This window comes from Pangasianodon hypophthalmus, chromosome 8, assembly GCF_027358585.1.
Source record: "Pangasianodon hypophthalmus isolate fPanHyp1 chromosome 8, fPanHyp1.pri, whole genome shotgun sequence".
Classification (NCBI taxonomy): Eukaryota; Metazoa; Chordata; class Actinopteri; order Siluriformes; family Pangasiidae; genus Pangasianodon; species Pangasianodon hypophthalmus.
Genome location: NC_069717.1, coordinates 9,884,483 through 9,898,759, shown reverse-complemented (window position 1 = coordinate 9,898,759; position 14,277 = coordinate 9,884,483). Strand labels below are relative to the sequence as shown.

At 39.0% G+C, this 14,277-nt stretch overlaps 1 protein-coding gene across 1 annotated transcript in view; it reads right to left on the bottom strand.

The window, feature by feature from the left end:
* tafa3b (TAFA chemokine like family member 3b) overlaps nt 1–13,959 on the bottom strand; it is a 111,104-nt gene extending 97,145 nt beyond the window's left edge. The window contains exon 1 of the mRNA XM_026923227.3: nt 13,465–13,959. The gene's annotated coding sequence lies outside the window, so the exon portion shown is untranslated. The remainder of the gene's footprint in view (nt 1–13,464) is intronic.
* Nucleotides 13,960–14,277: the final 318 nt, after the last annotated feature.

Below are 14,277 nucleotides of genomic sequence, written 5' to 3'. Positions count from 1 at the left end.
CACTACATCTCTCTTGGATTTCTCATTAATATGGTGAGTGAGAAAAGAAGCTCATGCTGTTTTGTTTTTAGGAGCTTACAGAGAAACCAGAGCATTGTCCCTTATGTTTGAGATTGTTGAATTTCTCCTATGAAATGCCATTGTAACCACACTAACAATGTCCCCTTGTGACATCAGTGTGGCACACAGCCACTACGATTCCCATCAGCCACTGCATCTCACCTGATCACGACACTCATGTCACATGACGGTTTGCACCTTCACATTTTGGTTTAATAAGCACTAGTTTCTAAGTCACGTCTGTATAGCACTCTTTGTTTAGCATCGGATGTGAGTAGCATTATTATATGTTATTGCATCCATGCCATGAATATGTATATTGCTTTAAATAAAATACTCCGCAATTGCATTCGTGCCCAACCAATCCGTGACACAACCAACAAATCAGCACCAGAATCACTAAACACATCATAAATATTTCAATAAAAAATATTTAATGTGTTTCAGTGTATATTTTTCCTTTAAGCACAAGTCAAGCTGGTGAATTTTGCAATTGCAGGGCAGTCAAGCATAGCAACAATTTGTAAGAGCCCCTAGCCAGAGTGAACTGAGCTGAAATTAGCCTACAGGCTGGACACTGAAGGTAAAAAACAATGCAGTCATATTGTGTTGGGATAGTATACGTTGATGGCTAGGTGCAGACATCAGTCAGTGGGTCTCCATGTGTGTACGACAGAGTTATATATGCCAAGTGGATTGCAGCACTGGGGCTGGCTGATTATGCTCAGAGTAGCTCATTTAGCCTGTATCTGGCTCCCACGAGCACAGAACTCAGCCAGACACACACACAAACACACAAAATTATACACTGGAATACAGATACAGAGGCACGTCCAAATGCAATCAAAGTTTTAAAAGTGGGGCAGCAGCTCTTGCCTCATGTCCTACCAGCTACTTTCCCTAAACAAGTTTCAATATTAAAAGTGCTGCGTAATTCTGAATGTAGAGTCCTCCTTTTCTAATACATCAAATTCTGTATATACATCATACAGCTCTGTTATAAACCCCCATTTCTTGGTGCTAGGTTTAAACCAGAAGTTTGAATTTCTCTAAACCTGTAAGAATCATAGCAATTCAAAGATATCTTTGAAAACTTTCAGCAACAGATATGGTTGATTTCTTCTTACATTTTTCTGGCCTGGAAATTTACCCTAAGATGGAGAAGAGCTGCTCAATAGCCCATTTTACTAAAGAGCAGTCTCACAAGACATCATAGTTTGTAGATATTCTTTTAATTGAAAATTGTCAGCTACAGAGCCTCATCAAACTACACCTGGACCATGAGCTCCTTCTCCAAGCCAGTCCAGCCATTAACTCACTCCCAAGCACAGTGCTACTAGTCAGCTGCTCATTAATGACTCTCACCGGAGGACTATATAAACAAGCTACAAACACTCTCACTTTGCGAAGCCTTGCCACTGTTTATCTTTGTGCATCATCAAGCCATGTGTATTCCAAATGCCTTCCATTTTTTGACCTCTGTCCTCTCGTAATACTTGCTTACCCTTACTTGCCTACTCTACATACAGTATACTCGTATGCTAGTGTGTTTGACTTGTACCTGTTGGACTATGATTCTGCATGATGATGCGGATTTGTTCAATTAAAGTTTGCATTTGAATCACATCATCTCAGCCTTTCTCATCACACATATGCAGTCTGCCTTGCAGGCAACAGATTGTTCTAAAAATTTCACACTATTCTCCTGACACATGTCTTCTTGCCACAGACACCCTCTTCACACATCATCTTTATCACCTTATTCTCTGCCCCCCACCCCACTGTCACCCATTTCACAGAGATGCCAACAAGAAGGCTGCTTTCACATACACACATACGTGCTCCATATGTGCAGGTTCATGTCAACCAGGCTTCCTCAGGCCACACTCTGGGTCACCTTCTCACTCTTACACATACTCTTTACTGCACTCCACACCTCTCTTTCTCCCTCTCTTTCTTTTTCTCAATACCGGTGTGATCTAGGGATCTACAGGACCGAACTATCCTGACATTTATTACAGTGAAAAGAGCAGAAAGTCAAAAAGAGCCGAGCGCCACCATCACCACCCCTGACAAGTAACAATACAGAGATAGAAAACTCATTAAAAAAAATTCTGTCAGACTCAGGCCTGTTGCATTTTCAGCAGTCTTTCAAGATTATTACTTTTCACTCTGTACAAGATGATCCCAATAAAATCTTGGTCGAATACTATAACAGACTGTGCAATAACGCATTCTCCATGTTCTCAGGTCGACCTGCAATTAAAGAAAAAGATTTTTTCTGCTCAGTAGCATGCATGGTAGCTTTGCGAATCCCTCTACAAGGGCCAAGCATGTAAGCTAATGTAATGTAACGTAATATCAATTAATATGAGCAAATCAGTACTTTAAATGATCATGATATGCTGTCCTCCTGTTGGTGGCTTTTAAATGAACATTGTATCAGTGGTCACACTCTGAGATTTTAACAAAAAATTTCTAACACTGCCAGAAGTTTGTCGTTGGCTGTCTTTGTTTTCAATGGCACTAGTGAGCGCCTCACATTATGCATTCAGTCGCCGGTGAACATGTCACATTATGCATTCGAGTCTGCTGATCTCAACTCACAACTGAAGAATTCTTTTACTATGTCTGAATTTTCATCTGCGACAGCAAGATCATGCTGAAAATCATACAATGTAAACCAGGCTTTAGAAATCTTTAAATTAGTGAGATTACATGGTGTCATCTAGAGTTTGGCCTTTGAATCATCCTCTGCTGTACTGCCAAATGCAAAATTACATAATTTATCCTATTAATTTCAATAATGACAAAACTTCTAAAAATTACGACTTATTATTACCACAATAAAGTTGATTTCATATATTGCTATTCATCACATATTCGCAACTTCAATGCGAATAATATAGTTTCAGTATGTCTTTCATGCATACCTAATAAATATAATGCATATTCATGCCTACACATTTATTTTATATTCATATTCTATTTTAAATGCATCATTTTGACAGCATTATTAATCAGCATTATACTTGATGCACAATTCTGCATACTCTTCCAGCAGTCTCTCTGAAATCCCAACTTGCCATGGCTATCAAGAACATCTAGCACATGCAAAAAACCTACACATTGTTGCATATAAAGTCATTCATATATTTTTTCTTTTCCTGTAACAATTGTTTTAACTATTTGTATATGCAAACTTATCTAATTGCAATGCAAATTAGTACTCTTAATTTGAGATTGTAGTAAATTAAGAGACTCCACCACTACATGCAACATTAACCTGAGGTTGCAATTCATGTCTTTATGTGCTGTATGGTGAGATCAACACTTAATTAAATAAATCCCATACTTCAAATGAGCATCGCCTTGCTTTTAGACTTCTGCAGCAGATACAGCATATCGGCATTCCCCATACCTCCTTCTATTTTACTCACTTACACCTTTTTTACTCTTCATCTCTCCCCTCCGCTGTCTTGCCCTGATTTCTCACCTCACTTCCCTCTCCATCTCCACTTCTCTGTCTCACCCTGTGCTGCGAGAGTGATTGTAATGTCCGAAAAAGTGATTGCAATGTTAAAATGCTGTATCTATTTCGGCAGACATCTCCTACAGCACCGAGCTGATGCTCACAGGATGTGTCCAGGTTCAAGAGGATGTTACAGAGAATAGTATTTTTTTGAGCAGGATCCTGCTTAAGCCTCCATCACAGTAGCTCAGCATTCTACCAGCTTTCACCTCATGCAACTTCAGAGGCACTTTGCTTGTACAGGAGAAAGAGAACAAGAGCGAGTGAGTGAGAGAGAGAGAGAGAGAGAGAGAGAGAGAGAGAGACATACAGCACAGTGCAAAAGTTTGCATCCCCCATGTTTTTTTAATGAAAAAAAATTGGTATACATTTGCTATGCAAACTTTTGCATTTAACTTTACTATATGTTTATATTATACCATTTGAATTCACATTGAATTACCATAATTTAGGCAAAAGATTCGTTTGAGTATTTCTGACTCTATGTTCTTCTTTTAGTTGCTCAACATTTTGTCTTAAAAAATGATATTACATGTAAAAAGTTTCAACAGACACTTACTAGAGGTCCTTTATTTCTGTGCCTGAATTTCATATGAGGTGTAGTGGTGGTACACTGGGTAATGCTGCTGCCTCACAGCTCCACAGTTTCTGGTTCAATCCTGATCTCAAGAAGTGCACATGTTCTCCTCATGGCTTTCCTCCAGGTGCTTTTGTTTCCTCTCATCTCCCAAAAACATGCCCGGAAGGTGGACTGGCTACTTGAAATTGCTCATAGGTGCGAATGAGTGTGCAAATGTGGTGGATTGATGGTCCATCCAGGCTGTGTTACTGGCTTGCACTCAGTGTTCCCAGGATAGACTCTAAATCCGCCATGACCATGACCAGGATAAAGCAGTAACTGACTTTTATACTCTATATAGTGTGCAGAAACTGTATAGTGAATATGAAGTTATCTGAGATCCAGCCTAATAGTGCAATATATTAGCACTAAATAATAAATACAACATATATGAAAGATTATTATAACATTAAGCTACTATAATAAAAGCAGGATGTTGCTTTTTCTTGGTTTAAGCTTTTTCTTGGTTAAGAAAAGAACATAGGTTGTGATTTATACCAGGTAAATGCACGGTGTGGTGCTACAGTAGCAAATATATATATAATGCATACTATGCCACTGTATAGTACTACCTATTATTCACGAAAATTGTTCTCTGAATTGTGGCAGCTACAAGGTTTCTTTTGTGATTTCAACATAAAAGATTTAAAATTGTGTAAACAAATGAGGACATCAACCAATTATGAAAAGGCCACTGAGTGAGAGTGTGAAGTGATTCTGACATTAGTGAAATGTCGTGCAGCATCACGGTTAACAGCACCATAATCACACAAATACAGCGTGATCCCCGCATGGCTGAAAAGAACAGATCACTCAGTGTGAAAGATGGAGTGAGAGAGATAGAGAAAGAGGGAACGTGTTAAAAAGCTACTTAAAGGTCATTGTCCATTTTTACACTGATGTACAAGGTGTCAAAATGTCTTCTTTCAAGTCTGCCTGGTGAAAATGGTTATTGAAACGTTAAATCCATGGGAAATTCTGCAAAATAAAGAACTCCTGGAGGTCATGCTGTATTCCTGGAAGCTCTTGGATCATGATCATTAAGCACAGTGATTGTGATGAAGTGAAAGGCAGCTCACACAGAAGCATTTCTCAAGCATTTTAGTCACCCATCTCACAGAACAGATGTGCTTCCATTTTTGCCAGCATTTCAATCCACCGGCTCCATAAGAAGTGCAACTAACATCTGTCAGTGTTAAGAACATGAGGAAGCAGACTATGCTGTATGCTCTCTTTCTCGTGTCACATTTTGTGTGGAATTACAGCTGTAATTACAGTTGGACCAAATTTGCCCTACGTCCCTCCATATTCTATTAACATTGGTCAATGCAAAGCATGCTTTTGCTCTATTTCCAATTACAAAACTGACCTTAGAAAGTTATTTACCCTATGTTTTTGCTATGCTCATCATACTCATTTGAACGATAGATGAATTGATGGGTGAGACAATGGATGCATAGATAGTCAGAAGAGGAGATCAGCTGAGAGATCTATAGATAGATAGATAGATAAAGAGTGAATGTGAAGTTATTTATTGCTGGCATTAAAGGGAAAAAATTGTGGGGGGGGGGCATTTATTTTTGCCTCTCATGGTTTGGATGCTCTTCTACCATAAGAGGGAAGCATCACTGCGGATCAATGCAAAGTTCTTCTGACTGATCATTTCTATCCTGATGGGTGTGGTCTCTTCCAATATGACTCCGCCCCATTCATAGTATTTTCATACTCATCAAACTATGAGTCTGAAAATATTTTAAAAAATGTAAATTGTATGTTATAGCCTTCACAGTCACCAGATCTTAACCTATCTGAATACCCATTGGAGTGACACGTAAGACAGCACTCTCCACCACCATCACTAAAACACCCACTGAGTGAACATCTTTTGGGAGAATGGTATTCATCGTACCAGTACAGTTCCAGAGACTTGTAGAATCTCTGCCAGTGCACATTGAACATGTTCTGGTGGCTTGTTGTGGCCCAACAACTTATTAATATACTTGAATTTTCCTTTAATTTGTCACCTGTATATACATATAGCTGCAGTGGTGGCCAGTATAAATGGGCTAGCAGGGATTTCAGGTAACAAATATATATTATATGTATAAACAATGGTCATTTTTTGGCATCCACTTAAGCCATATTAACATATGGCTTAAAGTGCTTTTCTTTAAACTTTTGTGAAATCAAGAACAATCGCACCAACAATGGTCATAAGTAAAAATACACAGAATAGTATGAAGTAGAGGTAATGTAAATCAAAATGTAAATCACTGACAGTCATGTGATTACATCTGGTGAATCATCCAATAGATTTTGTGTGCACTGGGGCTAGCTTATTTAAGCCAGCTTCACTGACACATCCATTATACATCACCATCAGTGACTGAGACGGCACACCATGTCCAATCAAAGTACAACTTACATGAAGGAACAAACGACAGAATTGCATGTTTGGTGTGGTTTTAATGAAAGAACTGGCCATCGGGAAGCACAGATGTTCTGTTTACCATGCTTACTACTTGGAAAAGAGACTGCACTTGGAAACACTTGACTAAAAGAAGATAGCAAACACAAATTCTGTTGCCTATTTGTCTTTCAGTGAGTGTGTTACTATGTGTATGCATAATAGTTTTATACCTATGATAAGACTTATGGTTGATGCCTATGCTCGACCATAATGGCTTGATAATTGAAACTCCAAGTTACTGAAAGGAAGTAGATCTTTTTAGCCCTCCCTTTCAACATCATGACAGTATAGTTGCCATTACAGTATAGTTGCATGGATATATGGAGCCCACTCAATGATTAAAATCACTGACTTGTGGGGGAATATCACTTTTTTCATTAATAAGCCTCTGTGAAAAGTAACAGAACTAGTACAATTTTTCACAATGAGTTGCTGGAACAAACACCTGTAGACATGGCAGGCCTTCAAGGATTCAGATGAGTAACCAGTGTTTAAGTGCTGCCTGATAAACTGATAAGGGAGCTGAAGCCTGCAGGTGTAGAGCAGAGAAGGAATTCCCAGTGAGCCTCTTTCAGGACTATTATCTCTCGCTGTCCTCTACCTCTGCTGAGAGAAAAAGCCAAGGATGGCGGGACTGCTCCTGGATTTTTTTTTTTTTTTACTCTTAATAAGCAATGGAGGTGATGAGGAGAGAAGAGAGGAGAGGAAAAGAGAAGATGTTGTCAGCCAGTGCTGCTCTAGTTTTGCAGTTAACCTTCTAAGCATCCTCATGTATCCATCAGTTTGACAGAGGGGAGAGTATGTCTTACATATACATGTTATCATTCATACACTTCCTCATTCATGCACATGACTGGCTGATGGGATAATTGCACAAATGAGCAGGTGTATATGTCATATATATATATATATATATATATATATATATATATATATATATATATATATATATATGTATATAATCATTGATTCTGTCTTCTTTATTTTAAAAAAAAACAATATTTATAGCCTCTATACGGTGTTTAACAGCGGTCATGTAAACAAGATAAGTTGCTTGAATTGCAATGGTGCCGGACTGACCCCAAGCGCCTGACATTATCAGCTCCTCTGTTCCAAACCAGTAGGTCTCCTGGAGCAGAACCAATTTTGCTGGCCATGAACCATTTTTATTCGCAAAGGAAAAGCACAGAAAGGTTCAAGATTGGTTCAAGCACCAGCTCCAGTACCAATATCAGCACCTTTTCTGAGAAAAAGCACTTTACAGCAAACTGTACATGTTCAGCTACAGGTCCTGCCTGAACCGACAGTACACGGTTTGAATTAATATGAGAAAAGCTCAAGGCCCTCATTAACACCCTTCAATGCACACATACACTCAAACACACACACACACACACACACACAGTTGTACACAACAGAGGTATTCAGATGCTCTGTCTTCGTTAATGTCTTTGATGGATTAATCACCTAACAGCCGATCAATTACAGGATAATGGGTGAGCGGAGGTCTGTTAGACATTAATCCTCCCTCCCAGACAGCTTTCAGCGGTTTAAAAGTAGCTGAAACTCAACACTGTGTGGCCCAAATGCACACACACACATACACACAGAGTGCCACACAGCCCAGCATCGCTCCCATGAGGCCTGACCTCTCACCTTTAGCCATCAGCAATTCCCACAAATAACCACACGGTAATAATACTCCAACTGCACAGTGCCTACATACACACACATGCACACACAGACACACACAGTCTCAAGAGGGGGGCTACTCTAATTAATCAGACAGGAATAGGATCAGAGGAGCAATAGGAGCCAGAAGCTTTTTAGTGCTGGAGCCAATAACTAAATGCTCCAAAATAACCACTAACTCAGTCATAGAACCTATTGTGAAAAACAGTTGACTTGTCGTGACACGTTAAATAAAAGAGAGAATAAAAAAGACAACAAGGAGATAAACTGAGAAAGGGACAGAAAGAGATAAAGAGAGGCAGACATATGGAGAAAGGAAAGCAGCACTGTCAGGCAATTAGACAGATAAGGAGTAAGCAGAGGATGTGAGGACATGAGATAAATAGGTTTTAATCAGAGGTTTTGAAAATGGAAAAAGAAAAATGCACCCTGATACTCAAAGGCCTGAAATTAGTTCACTTCTCCACAAGCTCTTTTGTGCAAGTTACCAAACATAATTAGCTGTCTAATTCTCTTTCTCTCTCTTTTTACCGTACTTTTCCTATCTCTCTCTCTCTCTCTCTCTCATTCTGCGTCAGCTTCCTGCTGGTAGAGTGATTAGTAAATCACCATCATGAGCTCGTTGTAAATGCAGTCTAATTACACTACACCATTCTTGAGCGCTGGCAGCAGACCTCGGCTGCAGACTGCAGCGTAACACTCCCTGCCACGTGCAACCTGTCATAACATATACGGCGCAGAAATAATAAAACTGATTAAGGAGAGAAATTTTTGAGCCATAGATAAGGATGCACAAAATTCCATTTTATTTTTTTTTTCATTTTGATATGATATCTACAGTTTATCAGAGCTCTGGGTATCTGTAGAAACAATCCTGATCTGATAATGACATCCTCACAGTAATAGAACTCACTCACAGAAATCTTCTGCTGGCAAGTTATGCAAAAGAAAGGCAAAAACTGTAGTTCAGGCCAGTATTATCACTGATACCAATATGAATATCAAGCTGTATTCACACTAGCGAGAGACAAGTTGCTCATGTCGCTTGTAGTTTGTCTCTTGTGGGCGTATATCGTCTGTCCATGGATCTTTTTAGCTCAGATGAGGAAGGGTAGTGGCCAAAATGTAGCCTACAGCACATAGTTTACTACATTATATGATTCATATGTCTTTGAAATGAATTTTAATTGAATTCTAGTATTTCATAAAGTGAAAAAAGTGTGAAAATTGGTTGTTTGATGGAAGGTAGGTGCCAGGTTTCCTATTAGATTTGTTAGCAGAATAGCTGTGCAAGCTATGTAACTGTAATACCTACATACACTCACCAGAAGCACCAATATATGCCTGTATATCTATATATAGTTTATCTATCTATCTATCTATCTATATATATATATATATATATATATATATATATATATACATTCCAAGCCCGTTGTTCTTTGTAATGTCTTTATACAGATTGAATGAGAGGCTAAGACAAAAAAACAGGTATACATTTTTCTTCCATTTTTTTCAAGTCAAGCAGTACAAACGCAGGTAGGAACTAAAGTTGTGAGAGGGGGAATAAAAAAATTTTGGACCCTGTGCGCCATACCATTGGCCTGAGGAATCATTCAAGCCAATCGTTTGGATTTGTTGCATTACCGCGTCATACCTAATTCTCAACTCACACATCCATTGTCGTACTGTTGCTCTGACATGCTGCTGTCACTGAAAACTTGGCTTTTTACATAGAAAATGAATAGTCACCTGTTGCTTTGTCGCTTGCTAATGTGAACACAGGGTCAGCTGTAGATATAAGCAAACAGTGGCACTGTTCGGAATAATACTAGTCAGATGCCATTAGAAAGCCTTTAATTATAATGTAAACCTGTTTCTGTGGTATACACAGGACCACTGAAGCTCACTCCTCTATATGGAAGCATGCCATAATAAACTTCACATAAGATTTGTACAGCGTCTGTAAATAGCTACTTGAGGAAGATAGAATAGCAACATGATTTCCAAACAAACATTTTTTTTTAAAGAGACTTGCTATTACTCATTGAATTACCCATTAAATAGCAATGAATTACCCGTTAAATAGCAAAGACAAACTTATACAATTCATCCCTTACTATTATCATTAGTCTGAACAGTAGGCTTGGGGTTAATTAGCACTGTGGGAGTCCTGCCAAGTTCTGCCACTCTAATATTCTATGTTTTGACTCACATAAGTGCATATTCCCACTGGACTATTAAAGATTGCTTCTCTGAACCATCACTGTCTCAAGTCAGTAAATTAATTGTGACAAGATATACATTTATGTATGTTTATTCAAAATACTCATCTATTTGGTTCCCATGTAGTCTTGAACTAGAAAGTATGTGGAATTCTGCACTCACCTCTGTTTGTATTAATCCTTTGCAACCAGCTTGTTTGTGTGTGTGCAGTCTGTCATTCTAGTACCTAGCTTACTGTATTTGTTATATATAGTGGCAATACATTTTGCTATACCATAACAGAAATAATTATATTGCTACATAATTACATTGTGATATTTATTAGAGATGTAACCAAACATGTATACATTATTCAAATTAAAATAATAACGTAATATATACAAATAAACAGATAATGTGTTCTAAACGGGTACAAACACAGATACAAATAGGATGCATACTTATTTTTAAATAAAACTTACCATAAAGCTTTCACAGAGCATTTGGGGGAGACTAGAGTTGTGCATCGGGACTGGGATCACACGATATGCAACAAAAAAGTCACACAAGCAGGAGGTTTTTGCTTTCATGCAGGCGCTAGTGAGAGATCACGTATATAAGGCGATGTGTGACGCATTTACAGTATCCTTAGTAACTGCCATTGTTTAGATTAGGCTACTAATTTGTTGGGAAATATCTAAACTAACTAAAATCCTTTAGAAATATTGCACACAGGTGCAAACTGACAGTGCCTGCATTTCTACCTCTGGGTTTTTTTCCCAGGGTTTTACATTTAGGCTACGCCCACTTTGAGTTTAAATCCAAATACAGATACAGATACGGATATGTAGAGAGCTAAACAGATACCGATATAGATAGTGTCACTGCATTATACTCAGTCTTATTACTAAACTCATGATGTGACATGGGTAAAGATTATTTACCCATAATCAGTATTTTGATTTCAGTATCTTGAATCATGCAGATGCAACAACTCATCAAAACCCCATACAGAAACACTCATAATCCTGGCTGAGATTTTTCAAAACAAAACACACTGAAATATTTCGTGATCAGTGTGATGACTAACTTACTTATGGTAGCCTTCGGTGAGATCAGTGTAGCAAAGGCCAGTATCGTGATAGCATTTAACAAGCAATATATTGTGCAGCCCTAGCACACTGAAAATCTGTATATAAGGATAGAACAGGTTTAGTACTTTGACATCAAGAACCTACCAGCATTTCAGTGAACACCTATTTCCCTGCATTAACGTACAGGTCAGACTCAATACATCTCACTGGATGAGTATTTCACTTCACCAGCTTCAAAACGCTCAGCGAGTCTTTCAGTCAATATGTGCAATGAGTGCGTGGAGAGAGTGTGTGTGTGTGTGTGTATGTGTAGCCCTGTAATTATTTGTTCTGTCCATCTGTTATACAGAAGAATTTCATTGCACACTCACAAAAAAAAAAACACCAACAGTCTTATCACATATGTGCCTAGCTTGAATTATGGACTTAGCTTAATGCTACTGGTAGTAAGATTTTGCTGTGCAGGCTACTATGAACTAATGCCTGTCACACAAATGACCCAAAAACTAGCAGCTGTTCCTGTGGCGTTTAATATCTTCTATTACTGGTGTCCTATCTCAAGCCGTCTCTTGAGACGTAATTTTCGCAGGCTTTTAAAAAAATTATTAGTGCGGTAGCCTATATCTGTCAAAAACTTCACTTTGTAAATTAGAAGTCTATCCGCATGTCTCATAATGCTCTATAGTTATTAAGCGCAGCGTGAGACAAGTGATGCCTGACGACAGAGAAGAGGGATTTCAAGAGGATGAGAGGAACTGCAGCATTCAAGAACACAGCAAGCGCCCCAGTGTAGAGTTAACACATACAGTGCAGAATTAACACCTACAGCTGCGGTGCATTAACTTGTACGATGGGAAGTTAACACTATTATGATGCAAACGAGCACTATTAGCATTAACGGAACACTGTAGCTGTTAATTCAACACTGTAAGATGCCATTTAATGGTCTAGATGTTAATTAACCATTAATTAATTAGCAATGCTTAATTACATTATTATTTTGTTCAGCACTGTAAGATGTATAGTGCATATACCACTGTAGGATGCAAGCCTAAGAGTTATGTGTTAATTCATCACTGTAGATGTCAAGCTAGCAAAGATGTTAGAACACTTCTACACACCATATGATTCAATAATTAGAATATTTCATGTTATCATAACACTGTAGATACTGCAGTCTTGTTATTTCAGGATATGGATAGTTAAGTCAGTGTAGCAGCTACACTCTTTTAACCCTGTATGTGTTAATTCAGTACTGTTTTAGTTCAAGATTGTGGATGTTATTTTATAAGGGTGTTCACTGTGAGCTGAGAGAGATCATTCAACGCTATAAGGTGTTAATGGGGTCATGTAGATGTTAGTGATCTCGTGACTACAGCACACTCCATCACATCACATCACATCATATCACATCACACTCAATTAGCTTGTGGTGTAATATTTCATGTCCTGATTTATAAGCCTATTTGTCACCAACATGCTGTGTTATTTTTTCATAGGATATATTTCAGCTGCATGAAGTTTCAGTGATGCACGCTCTGAGATGTAGGGTCTATCAATTTTAAGTAGTATGTATACATATATATATATATATATATATATATATATATATATATATATATTGCTTTTATATGCATTTTTTATGATAAGAAGTATAACATTATATATATATATATATATATATATATATATATATATATATATATATATACATATATATATGGGAATTTCTTGCAGCACATCATTTCACTGAAAAATTACAAATGATTCAGAATATTAAAAAGGTTGTTACCTGTTGGCCCGGCGCGTGCGTTTATTCCAGGGAAAAGTCCGCTCTCATTGCTGTTTCATTACCGGACATAACGCGCGCGCTCGTATCCTCTGTCACGGGCCATGCACTCCGCCGCGCGCTTCCCGCTCTCCAGTCCCTCTGAAATTCACCCAGCAGTGCTGCGATTACAATACACCAGCCAGATCAAGGCGAAACTGAATACCGTCCGTTCAGAAACATCCAAAAAAGTCAGAGCAGGATTTAAAAGTTGCGTGGCAGCGCCGCGTCCTGCTCTACCTCTCCATGTCACCGCGCGCGCGACGCGCCAAACTTCGCTCCAGCGCTTTTGTTTTGTTTTTTTTTGCTTTTCTGGTGCGTAATCAATCGGAATCAATCCAGAGCGCGAGCCGTTCAGCCACGAGCCCTGGCGCGCGCGCCCGCGGCGTCTCTGTGTTTTCTGGGAGAGGAGATATAAGGCGGAGGAGGTGTAACGGTATCGTGTCTGGCGCGCGCGTTCGTACCGGAGGAGAAGGTGGAAGGTCTGAAGTGAAGCGCTCTGTGCCACTGAGTCGCTCGATGCCTCTCTGAGCCCGAGCTCCCCGGTGCTGACGGTGTTCTAGCGCCACCCAGCGGTCGCAGCTCATTCAGATGCCGGGAAAAGAGGCAGCAGCGCTACCCCTGATGCTCGGGCTGACTCACACCTACTCACTCACAAGCCTGCGAGGTAAGAGCTATATGTACAGGATATGCACGCCTGTACCAATCATCACAATTTTTACTGAGGTCCACACTGCAGAAGTATATCAGAGTTAATATAACACAATGCCGAATGGG